The 22,099-nt window shown below is 44.3% G+C and overlaps 1 long non-coding RNA gene and 1 pseudogene across 2 annotated transcripts; both read right to left on the bottom strand.

Annotated features, from left to right (window-relative positions):
* Positions 1-10,711: 10,711 nt before the first annotated feature.
* LOC147363191 (interleukin-37-like) lies at positions 10,712-13,241 on the bottom strand (annotated as a pseudogene). Its single transcript, XR_015137468.1, has 4 exons — positions 13,226-13,241; positions 12,998-13,117; positions 12,104-12,252; positions 10,712-11,938 (listed from the first exon to the last, which is right to left on the bottom strand). The product of XR_015137468.1 is annotated as an interleukin-37-like (transcript).
* Positions 13,242-13,424: 183 nt separating this feature from the next.
* Positions 13,425-18,975, bottom strand: LOC147363190 (uncharacterized). Its single transcript, XR_015135695.1, has 3 exons — positions 18,845-18,975; positions 17,688-17,744; positions 13,425-14,015 (listed from the first exon to the last, which is right to left on the bottom strand). It is a non-coding gene; the product is annotated as an uncharacterized LOC147363190 (long non-coding RNA).
* Between the last annotated feature and the right edge of the window lie 3,124 nt (positions 18,976-22,099).

The following is a 22,099-nucleotide window of genomic DNA, read 5'->3' as shown; positions in this document are numbered from 1 at the left end:
TGGGACTGCTGAGTCATATTGAAGGAGGAAACAGAACAGGCTCTATCTTGAAAACAGGACTCCATCTTGGGCTGGACTGTGGATTTTGAGCTATATGCCCAATATCAATGGAAACGACATACCAACTGGAAAACCAGGCCCCTGGAAAGAAGAGCCCCAGGGCTCTCCATCGCCTAAAAAAATACCCTAATTATCTGTGTAACCGAATAGAATCATACATTCTATTATGCTTATTGGGATATGACCACAGGCCTATTGATAATTGTCCACTGTTAACTACCTAGGCTTAAACCATATGATCACAGGTTAACTTTGATTGTGTCTTTCTTTTTCCTTTGTTCAGACTAGTTTCAGGAAACCTTATACACTTAGGGTATATAAGGTTTTCCCAGAAACTGGTTGGGGTCTTTGGCTAAGAGGAAATTCTGCCTTGGGCCTGCCGGTGTAATAGACTGCACTCCACTATCTACATTATTCTTCTGAGTGAGTTTGTTTCCCCGAACGCGTGGCTACAACAATATCGTAGTTTCATTCCTAGTTTTTCAAGGAATCTCCATACGCTCTCCATAGTGACTGTATCAATTTACATTCCCACCAAGGTAGTACATCTTAATCAAACTCTCTACAAGATACCTCCTTACATTTCAAAGAGTCAGTGAAGGTCCTTCAAGTCAAATGGAGGAGCTGATCTCAGGTTGAGTGTGTGGATGCTGGGCAGGAAGACAAAGCGATGCCTTCCTGAATCCCCTCATATGTAACTAGGACTATGACATCACCCCAGTCTGTGAGGGTCAAGGGGGATGAGACCCCAAGAAAGAGCTTTGGCAAGATCAGCTGCTTCTCCTTCTGATCTGAGGATGCTGGTGACCAATACCAGGCCAGCAGGGAAAAAAAAGTATTTGATATTTTCAGCATTTGAAAATGTGTCCATGTGACAGTGATGTTTGGGGACAGGGGAGGGTGTATCTTCTTAACATCATGGAAACTCTTTGCAGCCAAGACTCAGCTATTCAAATTAATCTTCAAGCCAAGCAGGGCTGTCTCCTAACAGTGGGAATTCTGGCTCCCTTATGGGAGAAAGACAAGCTCAGTGACTGCGGTCTTGAGGAGGTCACATCGTGGACCAAATGGAGACAGGCATAACCCCTACTCCATCCTCCTCCCCTGTCGTTTCTACCTGGTGTCAGGTAGCAAATTGCTGTAGTGCATGTAGTAGGTTGCGTGGGCTTCCAGTGAGGCTGCACGGAGATTACAAACATACCTGCCCCCTGCAGAAGCAGATTCCTGTGTGCTCTGACTTTATTATTGGAAACTCAGGTGATCACACAGGTGTGGTACCCCACTTAGTGCTGTGAGCTGCTCCCCAGGCCATGGCCATCAACCCTCCTTTAGCTAGACTTATGTTTTTTGTCCTTCTAACATATTACACATTAAAAAAAAAAAATAAAGTCTCTCGTTCTTAGCTTTTCTTTCTTATTTTCCCTTCCTTTGTTCTCCCTTCCTTTCCTTCCTTCTCTTTCCTTTCTTTCTCGGTTTCTTTCCTTCACTGCACCAGGCCTTAGTTGCTGCATGTGGGATCTTTATTTGCTCAAACTCCTAGCTGCAGAATGTGGGATCTAGTTACCTGACCAGGGATTGAACCCAGGCCCCCTGCACTTGAAGGTGCAGAGTCTTAGCCAATGGACCACCAGAGAAGTCTGAACATACTATATAATTTGCTTATTTATTATGTTTATTGTGTGGATCTTCCACCAAGATGTAAGTTCCATGAGATCTCTACTCTGTGATGTATACCAGAAACCTGCTTGGCCCTTGTAGACATCTGATGCATTTTTTAATGAATGAAGCAAGGAGGAAGAAAGACCAGAGGATGAAGGAAGAAAGGGAGAGAGGGAAGAGTAGTCATTGAAGTTTGGTCTTATTACTGCAGCTATTATGACTTCTCCTGCAAAGCAGATGCATTTTTTTTTTGAAAACTTTCATAAAATCAGCTAGGGTGATTTGGATTTTATTTTTCTAATTGTCATTGTAATCATGGATCTGGGTATTCATATGAAAGTTTGGGCCCATACACCTGAGAATCCCAATGTCTTCCTTTCCTAGGACTGTTATAACAAAGTAAAACCACTAGGTGGCTTAAAGCAACAGAACTCTATTCTCTGAGTTCTGAAAGCTGAAGTGTGAAAGCAAGATGTTGGCCGAGTGGATAAAAGAGAATGAAATTAATGCCATTTGCAGCAGCATGGATGGACCTAGACATTATCGCACTAAATGAGTAAGCCAGAGAAAGACAAATGTCATATGGTATCGCTTATATGTGGAATCAAAAAAAAAAAAAAGAGATACAAATGGCCTTATACACAAAACAGAAATAGAGGCACAGACATAGAAAACAAACTATGGTTATCTAAGGATAACGGAGGGTGGGAAGGGTAAATTAAGGGGTTGTGATTAACATATACACACTACTATACATAAAGTAGATAACCAACGAGGACCTATTGTATAGTTCCTACAGGGAACTATACTCAATATTTTGTGATAGCCTATAAAGGAAAAGAATCTGAAAAGTAATATATAAATAAAATTGAATGTATATATATAAAACTGAATATATACATGAAACTGAATCACTTTGATGTCTACCTGAAATTAACACAGCATTGTAAATCAACTATACTTCAATTCAAAGAAAAATGTTTTAAGAAAAAGATGTTGGCAGGGTGGGTTCCTTCTTTGGCTGTGAATCTTTTCCAATGCCTCTTCTAGTTTCTGGTTTGGTTGGCAAGCCCCCGTGTTTCTTGGTTTGTAGATGTATCATTCAGCTTCTGTAGGCACATAGACTTCTCCCTGTGTCTTGTGTCTTCCTATCCTCTCTGTGTGTCAGTCTCCAAATTTCCCTTTTCTCATAAGGACAGCAGTCACATTGGATTAAGACATCCTAAAAACTTTATCTTGATGAGATCTGCAAAGAATCTCTTTCCAAATAATATCACATTCACAGGGCCCAGGGGTCAGGACTTTAACATACATTTTGGAGTATGTTAAATTCATATCCACAATTCAATCCATAACACCCAGCATTTCAGCTGCTCACTTCAAGGCATTCTCTATGCTTGTAAAAGGGTGATCCTATGGCACTGACTCTGCAGCAAGAACAACTGCAGAAGGACCCTGTCCAGGGAGTCCTTCCCAGCTGGTCATTCCTACCACCCTCATCCAAGATCCTGGGCAGGGCAGGGTGAGGGAAAGAGAAAGGTTGTACTGGGGAGAAAAGAGAAGACCCTTATCCATTCTGCAGTCTTCTTGGGAGTTAGTAACCCAGCACAGAGCATAACACATAGCCTTAGGAGTGGTGCACCCCAAGCACTTTGGATCCCAGTTGTCCCAATCCATTAAACAAAATTGAGGACCCATCTTGAAATGTGGGCAATAGAACTTTATGAAACTTACATAAAATTAGGAAATTTACAAGGACTAGATAAAATAGGAACTGACATTTTGTAGTTTCTTCTCACATTCCAATAGACTGTCTGGCTCACCCAGCCTCTGCTCCTCACCCCAGTCTCTGCAGATACACCCATAGTGATGGACTGGCATGTGTTTAACAACAAGTTCTCTGCAGGGTGGAGGGGTGGGGGTGGGAATAGGCGGAAGCTCTGAAACACAGCTCATGTCAGTTTCCAGGATGTAAGGACTCCCAGCACAGCCAATGTATTTATTTACTTATTTATTTCTTGGAGTATAATTGCTTTACAATGTTGTATTAGTTTTTGCTGTACAACAAAGTAAATCAGCTATATGTGTGTGTGTATATGTGTGTATATATATATATAATATCAGCTATATGTGTACATGTGTATCAGATTTTTTTTTATACATATATCCCCTTCCTCTTGAGCCTTTCTGCCATCCCCCACCCTCCATCCCACTCCTCTAGGTCCTCACAGAGCACTGAGCTGAGCTCCCTGTGACTACTTTAAACTGCCCACATGAAGTCACTGGACATGCCATTAGGAAGGGGTGCTAACAGTGGGCTCTTACAGGCTGAGATGAATTGGCTCCAGCACAAAAGGGCTGCCCGCTTAAGATGTTCATCTGAGAGTCAGGAGTGGTTGGCAAACCATAGCCTGTAGGCAAAAATCCAGCTCTCTGCCTATTTCAAATAGTTGGCTAATACAGTCAGGGTCACTGGTTCCCTATGGCTACCTTCCCTTTACAATAGAGCATGTGGCTGTTCAGTCCGCAAAGCCTAGACTATTTACTTTCTCTCTAGCCCTTTACAGAAAGTTTGTGGACTTCTTCTCTAGAAGGCAAGAGGCCACAGACTGCAGCCTCCAGATATTGACCGCCCCCCCCTACGAGTCATTTTAGAACTTTCTATTTTCCATCAGAGAGCTGCAATGCATAATGGTCTCCATCTCACTCACCAAAGCCTTCATTGCTTTTTACTGCAAAAGTAACATTACTTTTGTTTGCTTGTTTGACTTAGCTCTGCTTCTCTTGGCAGTTTTCAGGAGGAAAATACATTCTAAATTCCACCTAATCAAGGGACCCAAACACTGCCTACCACTTCCCCATGACCCTGTTGCAGAAGATGCTTTGTCAGACAAAGCAGCTCTGTGCAGGGGCTCAGGGCAGGATCAGAGGCCAGTTGACCAACGGTAGGAACAGACTCTTTGCAGAATGTGCAGAGGGGACTGCTTGGCTGACTCTCAGGGTCATGCTGATTTCTGGGCTGTGAGGTAGATTTCATAATGCACTGGGTGACTATTGCATTTGCCTAACACTGGGACGAGGACTGAATGGGAATTATGCTCATTTCACAGAGGAGGAAACATACTCAGAGATAAGTAGCTTGACCAGTCACCCAGATTGTAAACGGCAGATTTTCAGGTTTTCTGACTTCTAGTACAGAGCTGTTTGTGCTTGTGTGCTCAGTCACTCAGTCATGTCCCACTCTTTGGGACCCCATGTATTGCAGTCCACCAGACTCCTCTGTCCATGGGACTCTCCAGGCAAGAATACTGGAGTGGGTTGCCATTTTTCACTCCAGGGGAGTCTTCCTGACCAGAGATTGAACCCTCTTCTCGTGCCTCTCCTGCATTGGCAGGAAGATTCTTTACCACTGAGCCGTCTGGGAAGCTCAAATACCTTTGCGTTGTCCTTGGGGCTTAAAATGCTCCAATGCTTAAGAATCTCCTCGAAACCTTCTGATGAACCTTGAAGGCATTATGCTAAGTGAAACTACATCAGAGAGACAAAGAAAAGTGATACAATTTATATGCTGATTTTAAAAAAGCCAAACTCTGAGAACCGAAGAGAGTGGTGGTTACCAGGGGCTGGTGGGGTGGGGAAAATGAGGAGATGCTGGTCAAACAGTATGAACTTCCATTTATAAGATTAACACATTCTGGGGATCTAATGTATGTCATGGTGGTTGTAGTTAATAGTATTGTATTATATACTTGACTTGAATTAAAGGGATTCCTTGGTGGCTCAGATGATAAAGAATCTGCTTGCAATGCAGGAAACCTGAGCTCAATCCCTGGATCAGGAAGATCCCCTAGAGAAGGCCATGGCTACCCATTCCAGTATTCTTGCCTGGAGAATTCCATGGACAGAGCAGCCTGGCGGGCTGTAGTCCATGGGGTCACAAAGAGTTGGATGTGACTGAGAGACTGACACTTTCTATATACTTGACAGTTGCTACAGTTCATTTCAGTTCAGTTCAGTCACTCAGTCGTGTCCGACTCGTGAATCACAGCTCGGCAGGCCTCCCTGGCCATCACCAACTCCCGGAGTTCACTCAAACTCACGTCCATTGAGTCGGTGATGCCATCCAGCCATCTCATCCTCTGTTGTCCCCTTCTCCTCCTGCCTTCAATCTTTTCCAGCATCAGGGTCTTTTCCAATGAGTCAACTCTTTGCATCAGGTGGCCAAAGTATTGGAGTTTCAGCTTTAGCATCAGTCCTTCCAATGAACCCCAGGACTGATCTCCTTTAGGATGGACTGGTTGGATCTCCTTGCAGGGAGACTTCCAAGGGATTCTCAAGAGTCTTCTCCAGCACCACAGTTCAAAAGCATCAATTCTTTGGCGCTCAGCTTTCTTCACAGTCCAACTCTCACATCCATACATGACTACTGGAAAAACCATAGCCTTGACTAAATGGACCTTTTTGGCAAAGTAATATCTCTGCTTTTCAATATGCTATCTAGGTTGGTCATAACTTTCCTTCAAAGGAGTAAGCATCTTTTAATTTCATGGCTGCAGTCACCATCTGCAGTGATTTTGGAGCCCCCTAAAAATAAAGTCTGACACTGTTTCCACTGTTTCCCCATCTATTTCCCATGAAGTGATGGGACCAGATGCCATGATCTTCGTTTTCTGAATGTTGAGCTTTAAGCCAACTTTTTCACTTTCCACTTTCACTTTCATCAAGAGGCTTTTTAGTTCTTCACTTTCTGCCATAAGGGTGGTGTCATCTGCATATCTGAGGTTATTGATATTTCTCCTGGCAATCTTGATTCCAGCTTGTGCTTCTTCCAGCCCAGTGTTTCTCATGAGGTACTCTGCATAGAAGTTAAATAAACAGGGTGACAATATACAGCCTTGACTGGTTCCCAATTTGGAACCAGTCTGTTGTTCCATGTCCAGTTCTAACTGTTGATTCCTGACCTGCATATAGCTTTCTCAAGAGGCAGGTCAGGTGGTCTGGTATTCCCATCTCTTTCAGAATTTTCCACAGTTTATTGTGATCCACATATTCAAAGGCTTTGGCATAGTCAATAAAGCAGAAATAGATGTTTTTCTGGAACTCTCTTGCTTTTTTGATGATCCAGTGGATGTTGGCAATTCAATCTCTGGTTCCTCTGCCTTTTCTAAAACCAGCTTGAACATCTGGAAGTTCACGGTTCATGTACTGCTGAAGCCTGGCTTGGAGAATTTTGAGCATTACTTTACTAGCGTGTGAGATGAGTGCAATTGTGCGGTAGTTTGAGCATTCTTTGGCATTGCCTTTCTTTGGGATTGGAATGAAACCTGACCTTTTCCAGTCCTGTGGCCACTGCTGAGTTTTCCAAATTTGCTGGCATATTGAGTGCAGCACTTTCACAGCATCATCTTTCAGGATTTGGAATAGCTCCACTGGAATTCCATCACCTTCACTAGCTTTGTTCGTAGTGAAGCTTTCTAAGGCCCACTTGACTTCACATTCCAGGATGTCTGGCTCGAGGTGAGTGATCACACCATCGTGATTATCTCGATCATAAAGCTCTTTTTTGTACAGTTCTTCTGTGTATTCTTGCCACCTCTTCTTAATATCTTCTGCTTCTGTTAGGTCCATACCATTTCTGTCTTTTATCGAGCCCATCTTTGCATGAAATGTTCCCTTGGCATCTCTAATTTTCTTGAAGAGATCTCTAGTCTTTCCCATTCTGTTGTTTTCCTCTATTTCTTTGCATTGATCGCTGAGGAAGGCTTTCTTATCTCTCCTTGCTATTCTTTGGAACTCCGCATTCAGATACTTATATCTTTCCTTTTCTTCTTTGCTTTTCACAGCTATTTGTAAGGCCTCCCCAGACAGCCATTTTACTTTTTGCATTTCTTTTCTGGGGGATGGTCTTGATCCCTGTCTCCTGTACAATGTCACAAACTTCTGTCCATAGTTCATCAGGCACTCTGTCTATCAGATCTAGTCCCTTACATCTATTTTTCACTTCCACTGTATAATCATAAGGGATTTGATTTAGGTCATACCTGCATGGTCTAGTGGTTTCCCCCACTTTCTTCAATTTCAGTCTGAATTTGGCAATAAGGACTTCATGATCTGAGCCATAGTCAGCTCCCAGTCTTGTTTTTGCTGACTGTATAAAGCTTCTCCATCTTTGGCTGCAAAGAATATAATCAATCTGATTTCGGTGTTGACCATCTGGTGATGTCCATGTGTAGAGTCTTCTCTGTGTTGTTGGAAGAGGGTGTTTGCTATGACCAGTGGATTCTCTTGGCAAAACTCTATTAGCCTTTGCCAGTTGCTACAAGTAGATCTTAAATCTCACCACACAAAAAAAGAAATGATAATTATGTGATGAGGTAGAAGAGTTACCTAAGGCAATGGTGGCCATCATATTGCAACAAATATAAATGTATCAAATCAAACTTTATGCACCTTAAACTTACACAATGTTATATTTCAATTAGTTCCATAAAGCTGGAAAGAATATACAGATTCTCAGTGTTGCTCATCCTCAGATTCTTCTGATCTAGGTGTTCTGGGATGTAGCGCTGAGACATTATTGCCTTGTTGTTTTAATTTTCAAATTTTATACAATTTTTAAAGGATGCTTTCCACTTATAGTTATTACAAAATGTTGACTCTATCCCCACGTTGTGCAGTACAATCTCGAGCCTGTCTTGTACTCAGTAGTCTGTACCTCCTGCACCCCATCCCTAAATCGCCCCTCCCCCTCCCCCTGGTAACCAGCAGTTTGTTTCCTGTATATGTGAGTCTGCCTTTTTAAATCCAACTGCACTTTCTTTCATTTGGCTATGTTGGGTCTTAGTTGCGGCACACAGGATCTTCATTGCAGCATGGGGTCTTTTGTTGTGGTGTGAAAACTCTCTGATTCTGCAGCTCGGGTTCAGTAGTTGCAGCTCGAAGGCTTAGTTGCTCTGTAACATGTGGGATCTTAGTTCCTTAACCAGGAATCGAACCCACTTCCCCTGCCTTGGAAGGCAGATTCTTAACCACTAGACCACCAGGTAAGTCCCATTATCCAACTGCCTTTAAAAAAAAAGCCCCAGGGTTTTTGATTTAGGCATTTCTTTCTGGTCTACACTTTGAAAAACACTGCCTCCTCCCCATACATTTCATTAGAAAATGACAATTGACTTTCTGGCTGAGAGCTATTTCTGACTGACTGGGTACCAGCCACCAACAGGACAGGGCTTAAACCTGCACCGCTAGGAAGGTCCTGCTCCAGGTTACATGAGCCTGAGCCACCGAGAATGGATTCTCTGATCATTGCCTGGTCCGTCTGGTGACGGTTCCTTGTCCCCAGCCAGGAGGCACCCAGCAGAACATAGCTCTGAGAGGGGCTTCTTCACCCAGAGCTTGGACTCGGTAGGCTGGTCTAGTGAGCCCTCTGCCAGCTGATTCATTCATTACAACAATGTTTGTGCTGGGCTCAGAGTGAGGTGCTGAGGATGGAATGTTAAGCAGACTCACAGGCAGATCCTGCCCTCAAGGTGCTTGTGATCTGATGGGGAGACAGACCATCAAATAAGGCCAAAAACACAATTGAAAGTGGAGAAGTAGTGCCCAGTGTAGGATAAGGGTGTGTAGCACAGTCAGGAAAGCAGAAGGGCTTCCCTGGGCAAGAGACCCCTGAGTGAGATCAGAAGGAAGAGTGGGTGTTAGCCAGGCTGGAGGTGGGAGAGTTTCTTGCCATCTTTGAGGGGTCCTGATGTGCTCAGTTGCTCAGCTGTGTCCAACTCTTTGTGGCCCCATAGACTATAGCCCACCAGGCTCCTCTGTCCATGGAATTTTCCCAGGCAAGAATACTGGAGTGGATTGCCATTTCCTTCTCCAGGGAAGAGTTTCCTTTACTGGTATTGAAAAAGGCAAAGATGGGGAAAAGGGAGAGATGTGAATGACATAGAGCCAGCTGCATCTCCACAGCTGGCAAGGATGATTTATGGAACATACCCCATCTACATGACTACAGGGGGCAAAGGGAAGGACAGTTCTTAGGGGGCAGAGGGGGGCCTCTGTCACCCATCCCTCTTCCATCCTATCTCCTGACCTGTGCAAAATTCACTTTCTAACTTGGCAGGTGAACCAAGTGTGGCTGGAAGGAAAATGAATAAATACAGGCCACGGATACATCCGTGGAGTGAGACAACCAGTGCTTTTCTCAGAAGTTTGGGAAGAGAACTACTTTCTGCTTTGTTACATAGCCCCAAAGCAGAACCTGGTCTCTGATCCATAATACGTATAATGTCATATATGGAACAAGTCGCCAGTCCAGGTTCGATGCACGATACTGGATGCTTGGGGCTGGTGCACTGGGACGACCCAGAGGGATGGTATGGGGAGGGAGGAGGGAGGAGGGTTCAGGATGGGGAACACATGTATACCTGTGGTGGATTCATTTCGATATTTAGCAAAACCAATACAATATTGTAAAGTTAAAAAAAAAAAATAAAGTGGTGGCCACAGCCCATGTATTACCCAAGGCTGCATAAGAGCCAAAAGGGCAGGCACATTTCAAAATGTTGGTGTGTGCTAGCCTTGGTCAGCAGACTCCTTCATGGGAAAGATAGACTCAGACCAGCGCCCACCAGATGGCAAACAAAGACGGAAGAAAACTGCCCAGCTAAGGGAAAGGACCAAGGGAAGCTAGCTTCTGTCTGCTACCTGCTCTGGATTCACTGTCACTGGCTCCTCCCACCGGTTCACACCCACTGCTTTGCTCTCCTGCACTGAGGACTCACAAACAATGCCTTACTATACCCCTCGGCACTGAACCCCACTAAACCTCTTCTGTTGGCAACTGGATCAGTTTTCCGAGATTTCATTCACCCTCTACACACATCAGTGATTTTAGAGCTTGCAAAATCCAGGCTGCCCTCTTGGAGGAGATAATCATTACGGCCTGGCCACCTCTTGAGAAACAGAAGGACCTGGGCGAACACTGAGATCATCAATCTCTAGAAATTTATTTAAGCCTTTGTAATTAACCATACCCTATTTTCATAGCCCAAACTCCATACACGCGAAAGGGACAAATGACAGTAGAAGCCAAGCCCATGATGAAGTCGAGATATTGCAAGGAGATATCTTTTCTTATTTGCTTCTCCTCTTTTTGGTTGTTGTTTTTATTTTCACTACTCTAGGAGGTGAGTCATAAAAGATCTTGCTGTGATTTATGTCCTAGATCATTCTGCCTATGTTTTCCTCAAAGAGTTTTATTGTGTCTGACCTTATGTATAGATCTTAATTCCATTTTGAGTTTATTTTGGTGTATGGTGTTAGGAAGTGTTCTAATTTCATTGTTTTCATGTGTAGCTGTCCAGTTTTCCTAGCACCGCTTTTTGAAGAGTCTCTTCAGTATTCTGTATTCTTGTCTCCTTTGACTATTCAAGAGGAAATGGCACCTATTTATTCAGAGTTGGCTGTATCAAAGGAAGTCAGCCACTGTCAATAGCTTTTGGCAGAGATTCAGGGCAGGCAGAAAGGGAGGGCTCCAGGTATGCTTTAATTGGACTTCTTGCCATGGGGAAGCTGGGGGAGAGGCAACTATGTGATTGGTTTGGGCAACATAGCTGCCTTTTCCTAATTGGTCCTGAGTTGGAAGTGGATGCCCATCTAGAGAAGCTGGCAGTCATTGACTCTTCCTTGACTATTCCCCGATAGCTCAGTGGGTAAAGAATCCACCTGTAATGCAGGAGATGTAGGAGACATGGGCTTGATCTCTGGGTCAGGAAGATCCCCTGCAGGAGGAAATGGCAGCCCTTTCCAGTATTCTTGTCTGAAAAATCCCATGGACAGAGGAGCCTGGCATGCTACCGTTCATGAGGTCGCAAAACCAGATATGACTGAGCACAATGGGCTTGGCTTGGCTTTCTGGGCCAATTGCTACTAGAAGTTGAGGGTTGTGCACTGTTGTCAAACTGGCCACTGTCAGTTGGTATAGTCAATCTTGCACTGTGTTGAGTTCCATTTTAGCCTCTTGAAATTGAAAATGAATGTTTTTTTCTTGCCCTAGTTCTTTGGTCATTCCTATAGGTTGTCCAGGTTTGTTGGAAGTGTAGATAAAATATCCTGGGTTTGCAGCTGACTCCAGAGTGAAATAGGAACCCACCTGTTCCTTGAGGAAAGTGAAAGGCAGACAATCCTTAGCCTTCAGTGAATTCAGTTCTTTGATGTGCTTTTTCTGAAACACAGAGCAGAGTTTGTTAGGTGGCCAGGCTACCTTGGGAAGAAAGAAAGGAGAGATCAAGGCAGTTGTTGTCAAAGTTCAGGCTTTCGGTCTTATCATTTAGGCTTTGCACGTTCCTGGGTGGCAGGACAGGGGACATTTTGTTCCTAGGTCTCCTACCTTTAGTTGCAAAGAAGGATGCTTTGGCCTTTTGACTTTGTCACAGTAAAGACAGAGCTCCCCTTTCGAGACAGCCAAAAAAATATGATTCTTTCCCTCGTTCATAGGTTTCACAACTCTTCTGTGTGAAACTGATATATAAAAAGTCTCTGAAATTATGGACAAGGGTGGGGAAGAGGAAGGAGAGGATGAGATGAATGGAGAGAGTACCATGGAAGCATATACATTAACACATGTAAAACAGATAGCCAGTGGGAATTTGCTGTGACTCGGAACTCAAACTGGGACTCTAATAACTTTAGAGGGTTGGGAATGGGCAGGGGAGGTGGGAGAGAGGTTTAAGACAGAGGAGACATACGTACATCTATGGTTGATTCATGCTGATTTATGACAGAAATCAAACCAATATTGTAAAGCAATCATCAATCAATTAAAAATAAATAAATATAGTAATAATAATAAAGTCTTTGGAAAAAGTCAGAAACTGGATCAGCCCAAGAGGAAAAAAATGATCTTTTTTTTTTCCTGTTGACATTTTGGGTTTAACCGCCATGTTTTCCTGTGCAGTGTCATCAAATTCTCAGGCCTGGATTGTCCCAGGACCCAAGAATGTCCCTCTTTTTAGAATTTCCCACTCCCTGTTCCTCTGGCTCCTCTTCCTCCCAGCCCTCCCAGGGAGACTTCTTTGAAGTCAGGGGGTCTCTGGGCCCACATTCCCATCCTTGCTGCTAACTGCCATCAGCTGCCCTGTGCTCTTTCCAGGAGGCAGACCTTTGCCGGTCCCAGGGGAGGGAGGTGCTGAGCTGCCCCGTGGGGGAGGACCTCCCTATTATAGGCAAGGGCAGTGAGAGAATGAGAACCACTTCTGCTGAGTAAAGCAAGGCTGAGAGTCACCTCGGGCTGTGATGTCCTTGTCTGGGACTGCCTTGAGGACCCCGCCTTCCAAAACCAGAACTTGCTGGTTCCTGTCTCGAATATTACACTTCTTAAAGGTTACAGATTTGACTCTTGGGCCTGAAAAACAGTACCAGAGATTAGAAACCATTAACAAGGCCTCAGCGCCCCACCTTTCTCAGCGGACTTAGGAAAGATGTATGCCTCTCATTAGTTTTCTATCCTAACTCATCCATCCATTCATCGACGAACTTCAGTGATTAACCCCTGCACCCTGAAGTCAGACTGAGTCGGGGTCCCATCCTTGTTCAATCATTTACAAGCTGATGTGTGCGTGTGTGCTCAGTCATGTCCGAGTCTTTGTGACCCCATGGACTATAGCCTACCAATCTCCTCTGTCCATGGGATTTCCCAGGCAAGAATTCTGGAGTGGGTTGCCACTTCCTTCTCCACATTTACAAGCTGAACAAATTACTAAATCTCATTTGGCCCAACAGTAAAATGAGGCTACTAAAGGCTACCTTACACAGGGTTGGTGTGGGGAATAGGAGGGATTCAAGGAAAGTTCATTATTATTAGTGGTGGTATGGGTAACATTCATTGAAAAGTCATCATTGTTATAGGTAATAGTTGTATTGATACATCCAAATGAAAGGAAAGTAATACATCATAAAAAAGCAATATATCCATGACAGTACTAAAGATACATCATCATCATTATTAGTGATAGTATTGATAACCCTCTTTTCTGCATTGTCTCCCTGGTGGACCCATGCTATCAGTAAGGCTGGGGTGGCACAGATATCTGCCATGTTGGGCACCAGTGGGGCCAATGGTGAGGAGGGTAAAAGGCTGAAAATAATGAGGTGAAGCAAGAAGGCCCCAAGAACAGCAGCTTTGGATTGAGAGGAACTGGAGACGCAAGAGTTTGGAGCAAAGTGTGGAGGGACTGTGTCTGCCCTTGTGGAGCCTGAGTGGGCAGGGCCAGCTGCAACATTGGCCAGGGATTTCCTTGAACCTGTTGGTGGGGAGAAATTGGAGCATTCAGTCAATGCAGCCCTGCTTAGAAGAGGGGGGCAATCCTAGACTGGAAACTTGTCCCTGTGCCACTTGTGATAGGGCCAGTGACCATCCATCAGATGGTCAGGTGTTGGGGCTTCCCTGGTGGTCCAGTGCTTAAGAGCCTGCCTTGCAATGCAGGAGATGTGGATTCGATCCTGGTCTAGGAAGATCTCATATGCCATGGAGCAACTAAACCCATGAGCCTGTGCTTTAGAGCCCCTGAGTCACAACTACTGAAGCCCGAGTGCTCTAGGGCCCATACTCTGCAACAAGAGAAGCCACTGCAGTGAGAAGCCAGCCCACCACAACTAGAGATTTGCCCCTGCTCCCAACAAGTAGAGAAAGCCTGTGTGCAACAATGAAGACCCAGAGCACCAAAAATAAATGAATAAAATTATAAAGAAAGATGGTCAGGTGTTGCAGCCCGTACATAGAATTGATGATAGAGTCTATCTAGAACAACAGACATAAAATATGGTAATTGATAGATGACCTTGTAGATTAGAAATTGTACCATATAATTATATACAGACATAACATAGTCTGGATTCCTATTCACTACAAACATAATGCTTTCAGCCTGGAGCCATAGTATGCACCCTCTTCCTGTTGCCTGTGATCCACCTCCTCCCTGTCCTGTCATCTTAACTCACATGCCACCTCCTCCTCCTGAAGCCTTCTGTCAATCCCTTAGTGGGAGAGACATTTTCTACTTGGATCTGCCCCAGCCATCAGTCTGTGTTTGGGGAAGGACAGCAGGATGGCAAGATCTCATACTACGGGTATTGCATGCTTGTGTGGGGTTAATTTCTGACTCATTCTATATTTTTCACAGGCCCAGGGTGGGGCTTTCAGGAATCAGCCCTGGGTCAGTGTTCACTGAGGTGGCCTCTCTGGGTCTGGAGGAAGTTATCAGTGTGCTTCAGAGGGCTCTTCTTCTTAAAAACTTTTTTAAAAAATTATCATTAATTTTTTTATTAAAAAAATATTTGGCTGTCTCAGGTCTTGGTTGTGGCACATGAGTTCTTTGTTGGGTCACGCGGGATCTTTCATTGCAGCGGTCAGACTCTTTGGTTGTGATGCGTGGGCTTAGTTGCTCCCCAGGATGTGAGATCTTAGTTCCCTGACCAGGGATTGAATTTGTGTTCCCTGCATTGCAAGGCAGATTCTTAACCACTGAACCACCAGGGAAGTCCCCCAAGGGCTCTCTGACCTCAGCCACATGTGACTTTTGTTGGAGAATAAAACAATGAAGGTCGAAACTAACTGAAGATGCATCTACTTGTATCCCCAAGTTCAAATTGTCTTTTTTGGGGGGAAAAATAGATTGACACAAAAAAATGGCATAAAAAGTACTGGAATATTGTTAAAAATCAGTGGCTCCACACTTTCTGGTACCTATGAGGTCTAAGAGAAGTACACGACTGACCTTTTACAAAACTGGCATCAGGGATGCACTACATGATCGGCATGCAGTGAAAGGAAATCATCTGGAGTTTGACACCACTAAGATAGGACAGCCCAGCTGAGGAAAGCTTCTGCACCATAAGGGCATGGTCATTCAGGGAGGTGGACAAAGTCTTCATCACTTGGCTTTTTCAGCCTGCATTCCTGCCATCCCTCCACTCTGGCTTCACGACTCAGTCCCAAGCTACTTCTCTTCCATATGCTCCTCTATGCCTTTGTTTACGCTGTTCCTTCTGCCTGGAATTGCTTTCTACCTTTATTCACAGTGTAATTCCAACTTCTCCTTTGATATTCAGTGCAGGCATCACCTCCTCTGAGATATATAACACAATTCAACTCCCCAACATAAACTGGTTTTCTGTGTTCCTGAAACAACCTGTGCTGCCTTCTAATGCCGTTTCTTCTATTCTTTGTATATCAAAATTGTTGTTAGAAGTCTGTTGCCCCACTTGCTCCCCCACTGGCCTGCAATTGCTGAAGGTTGAATGAAAGTCATCCTGTGCTCATTTGCATAAGTACTAAGGGAGCATTCACAGGACCTTCCTTGCCTGGCCCCACTGCAGTCTTGGAACAGCAACTTCTACACCCAAAGTCAATGGCCAGAGGTCTTACACAAGGGCCTGGGTTCCAGGGGCAGGTTGGGAGAACTTGAAACAAGGGCATCTAGGCAGAGAATGGCAATCAGTGGGCTTCTGGTGGGAGGAGCTTCCAATGTATCACTTTCCCTAGTCTCTGAGGGACATCAGGGCCAGAGGAATTGGGGCCAGTCCAGGAAAGGAGTCTAACTTTTAATGCCAACCAAACCATCATTGCCACCAGCAAAACTGGGAGTGGCAATCACTGGCTGGGCTAGCAGTGAATGTTCATCTTTTCTTTCTGTCATTGGGTTTTCATAGCACTTTATAGACACGGAAGTGTGGGACCCATGCACACATTCTGGGACTCAAACTGAGGTCTTCCCGTTGTGTGTGATGGAAGGAACCATAGACTTAGAGGCAGGCAGACCTGCTGATCATCCTGTCTCTGCTTACTTGTCACTACATGTCTTATATGAGTTACTCACATTTCTGATGATCTGTCTGTCGGGACCAGCCCAACAACGAACCGACTGGAGGGAGCAATGCCGCAGAAGAATAAAGAAGAAGACTCAGAAATACAGTGGGGATCAGGGGGCTGATGCCATTCCAGGCAAAAGCCCAGATCCTAATCCTTGCATGCTTTTTATTGTTAACTTCTACTTCTTTATTTCTGCTCTAGAGATACCTGTTCTTTACAATCTCAGATCAGGGATAAAGATATACAATGCACAGTCCTCAGTGTCAAACCTTCAGGGCTTTCATGACTTTGTTTAGCCTTTTGACTAGTGACGTCCTTTCTCAGCAACTCCCTCAAGGCTCTGGTTACGGGAACAGTCACTAATGGTTCTCCATCAGTCACATCAGTACTTAAACATCTTGTTTTCAAGATGTCTTTCCACAATGTACTTTTTACTGCTCCCAGCCCTTCACCTGGGGGTGATGAGAAAGTCATTCTTATTTTTCAAATAAGCCCCATTAATTATAGTACAGGCCTGTGCATAGCATATTCCCTACACTGTCTTTATCAAAAAGGTGGAAATATAACACTTTCCCAGTAAAGTTGGGCTTCCCAGGTGTCACAGTTGGTGAAGAATCCACCTGTCAATGCAGGAGACTGAAGAGATGTGAGTTCTATCCCTGGGTCAGAAAGATCCCCTGGAGTAGGAAAAGACAACTCACTCTAGTATTTTTGATTGGAAAATTTCATGGACAGAGGAGCCTGGCAGGCCACAGTCCATGCGGTGGCAAAGAGTCAGACATGACTGAGCACACACACAGTAAAGTTGTCATGGGAAACGAACATTCCCTTGTGGAAAGAGTTCAGCATGGAGTTTGGTATATATTTATCAAGAAATGTGAATTTCCTGCCCTTCACCAGTTCCAAGTCCTGTATCAACTTCCTGGGTTTATTCTTCCCCCAAAGGCTAATTTTTTCAAAGCAGAAATTGCAAAGGCTGGGTGCCAATTCCAACCACCCACCCCCAGTTTTAGATGCCCCCAGTTTTAGATGTTCCCTGCTTCTTAAAGGAGGCTTAGGTACACACCACCCTCCCCTCCCATCCCACAACCCCTTGGAAGGTCACCAGAGTGGGTGGGAGCCACAGAAGAAAGGCTGGGGTCTGATGCCAGGGCGCCTTGTGCTGATGACAAGAGACAAAGACAAAAAGTTAGCAACTGCAATGCATTAGCCTAAGGTGTAAGTTCATTTGCTTAGAGGTGATTTAATTCTTAACTTTGGCAATTGTTAAACGGCAATCTGTAAAACTCTCACACAGAAACATATTAATGCTCTTAAGAGGGTTCTGTGTCCAATAATTTGGGGAGATTCTGAATTAAGTACTGTTAAGCCTGATTCCTTAAAGTGGGACTTCTCAGAGCCATTCCCCACCTCCCCCCAAATATTTGGTGAGGAATTACAAGAGTTTTGCCAATGGTGATCTAGCTAGACCTCCTCCAGTCCAAAAAAGGGGTCCCTTTTCTGATTTTTGGTTTGGAGGGCTAAGTAAGACTTTCAACAAGACGGATCTCACTCCTGGTTATTCCTTCGAAATTTTTAAATTTTATTTTATTTATTTATTTGGCTGTGCCAGGTCTTATAGTTGCAGCATGTGGGATCCAGTTCCCTGAGCAGGGATCCAACCTAGGCCTCTCTCATTGGGAGTGCAGAGTCTTAGCTACTGGACCACCAGGAAGTCCTGTGGTTTTGCCTTTTGTGGTCTAGGGAGTTTAGTATCTGCAAACCAGTTGATTGAGAATCAGTGCTTTGAAGTTTTGTTCTGTTTTTTAAATCAGAGTGTGTGTATGAAAATTGTGTCTACTCAGGATAGGCCTGAGGTCCTGAATCCTAATATGTCCCTTTCCAACACTTTTCATAACTGTCCGTGTCTACCTAATGTGCTTGGGCTTCCCAGGTGGCTCAGTGGTAGAGAATCCACCTGCAATGCAGGAGATCCAGGTTCAATATCCCCTGGAGAAGGAAATGGTAACCCACTCCAGTATTCTTGCCTGGAGAATCCCATGAACAGAGAAACCTGGCAGGCTACAGTCCATAGGGTTGCAAAGAGTTGGACATAACTTAGAGACTAAAAAACAACAATTTAATGTGCTAGGGAAATTCCTGGAACTCAGTTCTTTGGCAAACTGGACAGAGGAAGAACCATTTCTATAGACAGCATTGAACACATTTCCTGTTTGGGAATCACTTTTTGATGCTCATGATGAATTTGTAGAGGTTGCTTACCTTCCAGGTCTGGCAAGGATTCAGACTCATCTTCATGGAACTCACAGCCAGTTTTCATGTCTGAGCTGCCCTCTGAAGAAGACATCACCCAAGGGGGAGAATTAACATGATGGGAGAGGTGAAGGGAACTCTGGACCTGCAGAGATCAGGGGATACTGGTTATGAAATCTCCCTAGTCTAGAAAACCTCAGCTAGTGCCCTAATGCCTACCTACAGGACCTTGCCTCGTCTCTACTTGGGGATGTTGCTTTAATGTCAAAGTACGAAATCATTTCAGTTCATAATGAAATTCTGTTTAGAGTGTAGTCCACTGAGGTAATCCAGTGGTTTACCTATCAAATGACTATTTTTGGCTACTTGCTGTATTTTATTTCCCATGTAGAAGAATTCCCAGGAATCACCTGGAAGGAGTCTTGCTAAAATGCAGATTCTGAAACAGCAGGTCTGGCAAGTTCATAGGAGTTGCTGCTGGTTCACAGACTGAGTGTGTGTGTGTGTGTTAATCGCTTAGTCGTGTCCAACTCTTTGCAACCCTATGGACTGTCTATGGGATTCTCCAGGCAAGAATACTGGAGTGGGTTGCCATTGCCTTTTCCAGGGGATCTTCCTAACCCAGGGATTGAACTCAAGTCTCTTGCATTACAGGCAGACACTTTACTGTCTGAGCCACCAGGGAAGCCACTGTCAGGCATATATTGGATTGCCCCAGAAGTATTTTTGGGTTTTTAGTAACAGTTTATGGAAAACCTGAATGAAAGTTTGAGTCAACCAAATACACACACACACACACACACACACACACACGTACATGCATGCACGAGTGCGCGCGCACACACACACACACACATATATATATATACTTGTCTTAGAGATTCTTACAGAAATCCCCTAGACATGAAGAAATCTAGTGTTTGAGTTGAGAAGTCTGGGGACCACTGGTTTAGAAGGTATAGGTCATGTTGATCAGGCAGAGCACTCCCTTGGGATTAGTCAGTCCCTGTAACAGTGCATAGGAGAAGAAAATGGCAACCCATTCCACTGTTCCTGCCTGGAGAATCCCAAGGACCGAGGAGCCTGATGGGCTGCCATCTATGGGGTTGCACAGAGTCGGACACGCCTGAAGTGACTTAGCAGCAGCAGCAGCATGACAGTGCATTTAGGTGTGGAAACAAAACTGTTAGAATGGGGTTGTGTTGTGCTGGGAGACAGAGAAGACTGGATTGATCCACCCAATAAAGAAAAAAAAAGTCTGATACTTCCACAAGCACTAGAGAAGGGCAAGGGAAGGGCCCTGGAAATTGAGGGAGGCCAAGGAGTATGAAAGGAGAAAGAGAGGACTGGGAGCTGGAGCTGGAGGAGATGCTGTGTGAGAAGTTTCTGATGAAGGTACCACTGATGTGTGTCCTACCAGGAAGGGTACAGGTGGCTTGCTATATGCTGTCATCTCCTATGTGTGTGATGACACCTTGCTACTCTGGGTGTGGTCTGGGGATCAGTAGTATCAGTAACACTTGAGAGCTTATAGACAGAAATAGAGAACATGGGGCCCCACCTCAACCCCAGAAACAAGTCTTCCTACTAACAAGATATCCAGATCATTCCCATACACACTGGCATTTTAGAAGCACTGTGCTAGCTGAGTTTCTCAGTACTGCTGACACGGAAATACTCAGAGGAGCTAATAAAAATATAGAGGACTGGGTCCCACCCTCAGAAATTCCTATTTGAGGGACTTCCACGGTGGTCCACTAGTTAAGAATTTGCTAGCTAATGCAGGGGACACAGGTTCCATCCCTGGTTCAGAAACAACCCACATGCTGTTGGACAATTAAGTCTGTGTGCCACAAATAGTGAGCCCGCCTGCATTCTGATCCTGTACTCTGCAGCAACAGAAGCCACTCCTAGAGTACTGCTAAAGAATAGCCTCTGACTACAACTAGAGAAAGCCCATGCACGGCAACGAAGACCTAGTGCAGCCAAAAATAAATACATAAAAAAGAAATTCCTATTTGATTGATCTAGGAAGTTGACTCAGCATCAGGATATTTAAAAGTCTTGCAGGTGTTTCTAAAGCCAAGCGAGAACTACAGGGCTGGTACTGCTCAGTACCACTTTTTTGTTTGTTTGTTTTTGGAGGAAATCAAAGTTCTGGGTCAGTTTGGGACCAACACAAGAACCAACTGAAGTATGTAAGCCAAGAGAGAGATCAGAGGGCATAAGAAATCACTGATGACAAAGAGGTACACTGAGGTCTTAGGAACTAGGGTAAGAGAAATTGGGTTTCCACCATATGTTGGATAGGCCATTAAGTCAATTCCTACTTAAACATTGCAAAAAAGATGATTCCTATATCCTGGAGAACTTGGAAATGTCTAGGTAACTGACATCCAGTTATGGACAAAATAGGCTCACAAGGCTAATGAAATTCACAACAGACTCTTAGATGATATTTACTTGGGTGGTATCTACAGATCCATCTAAAAAAGTCACATTCAGCCATCTGGCATCTGTCTCCATCAAGCAGAGTGCTCAAAACAGTGAGTCCAAAAGCACTCTTCTAAGACAAATTCTCTATTTGCCTTCAAAATTAGTCACTCCAGCCCCTGGAATAGAGAAGTTTGTGACATCAGTGGTACTCTACCACGACACACCAAGATAGGTATGATCCCAAGCTTCATACTCGCCCTTTCCCATTGTTGTTGTATCACTAACAACCCATTGATATCTACGGCCTCCTGGGAGAAAATGCCTGTTCTTGTTCTTAGGAGCAAGTTGCTCAAGGTGGTCTTAGGGATAAAATTCCGAAGAGCTAGAAAAGCATAAGCATAGTTAAAAAAAAAAATTTCAGCCAAGCCAATGAGTGCTATTCCACATTTTCATCTATGCAGGTCCATAGCTAAGGAAAACAATTTAGATGTAACTTGATCCAGAAGACTGTGAAGGGCCAAAATCACTGGGACCCACAGCTCAGAGGGTGATTTTTAGAAACCAGGGATGAGGACCACATACCTGGGCCAGGGAGGTCCCGTGTCTGAGGCTCTGAGTGGATATCAGCATGCTGGTGTGTCTTATACACTATCAGGACTGCTGCTCATCTGGATAATGGATGGGAGTGGGTAGATGTGAAATTATGATAACAAAAATTAGTTAACAACTCACGGGTGGGGCAGATTAAAGATGACTGTGGAGTCTTTAATATTCCTCTCCTTGAGATGAGTGATCCATATATCCTGTCTTTGACTCTGGGTGGGTTCT

This window comes from Bos grunniens, chromosome 11 (genome assembly GCF_055505025.1).
Source record: "Bos grunniens cultivar Pamir isolate PY7600 chromosome 11, Bosgru_T2T1.0, whole genome shotgun sequence".
Lineage (NCBI taxonomy): Eukaryota > Metazoa > Chordata > Mammalia > Artiodactyla > Bovidae > Bos > Bos grunniens.
The sequence above is the reverse complement of the archived record's forward strand: the minus strand, read 5'-3'. Positions and strand labels throughout refer to the sequence as shown.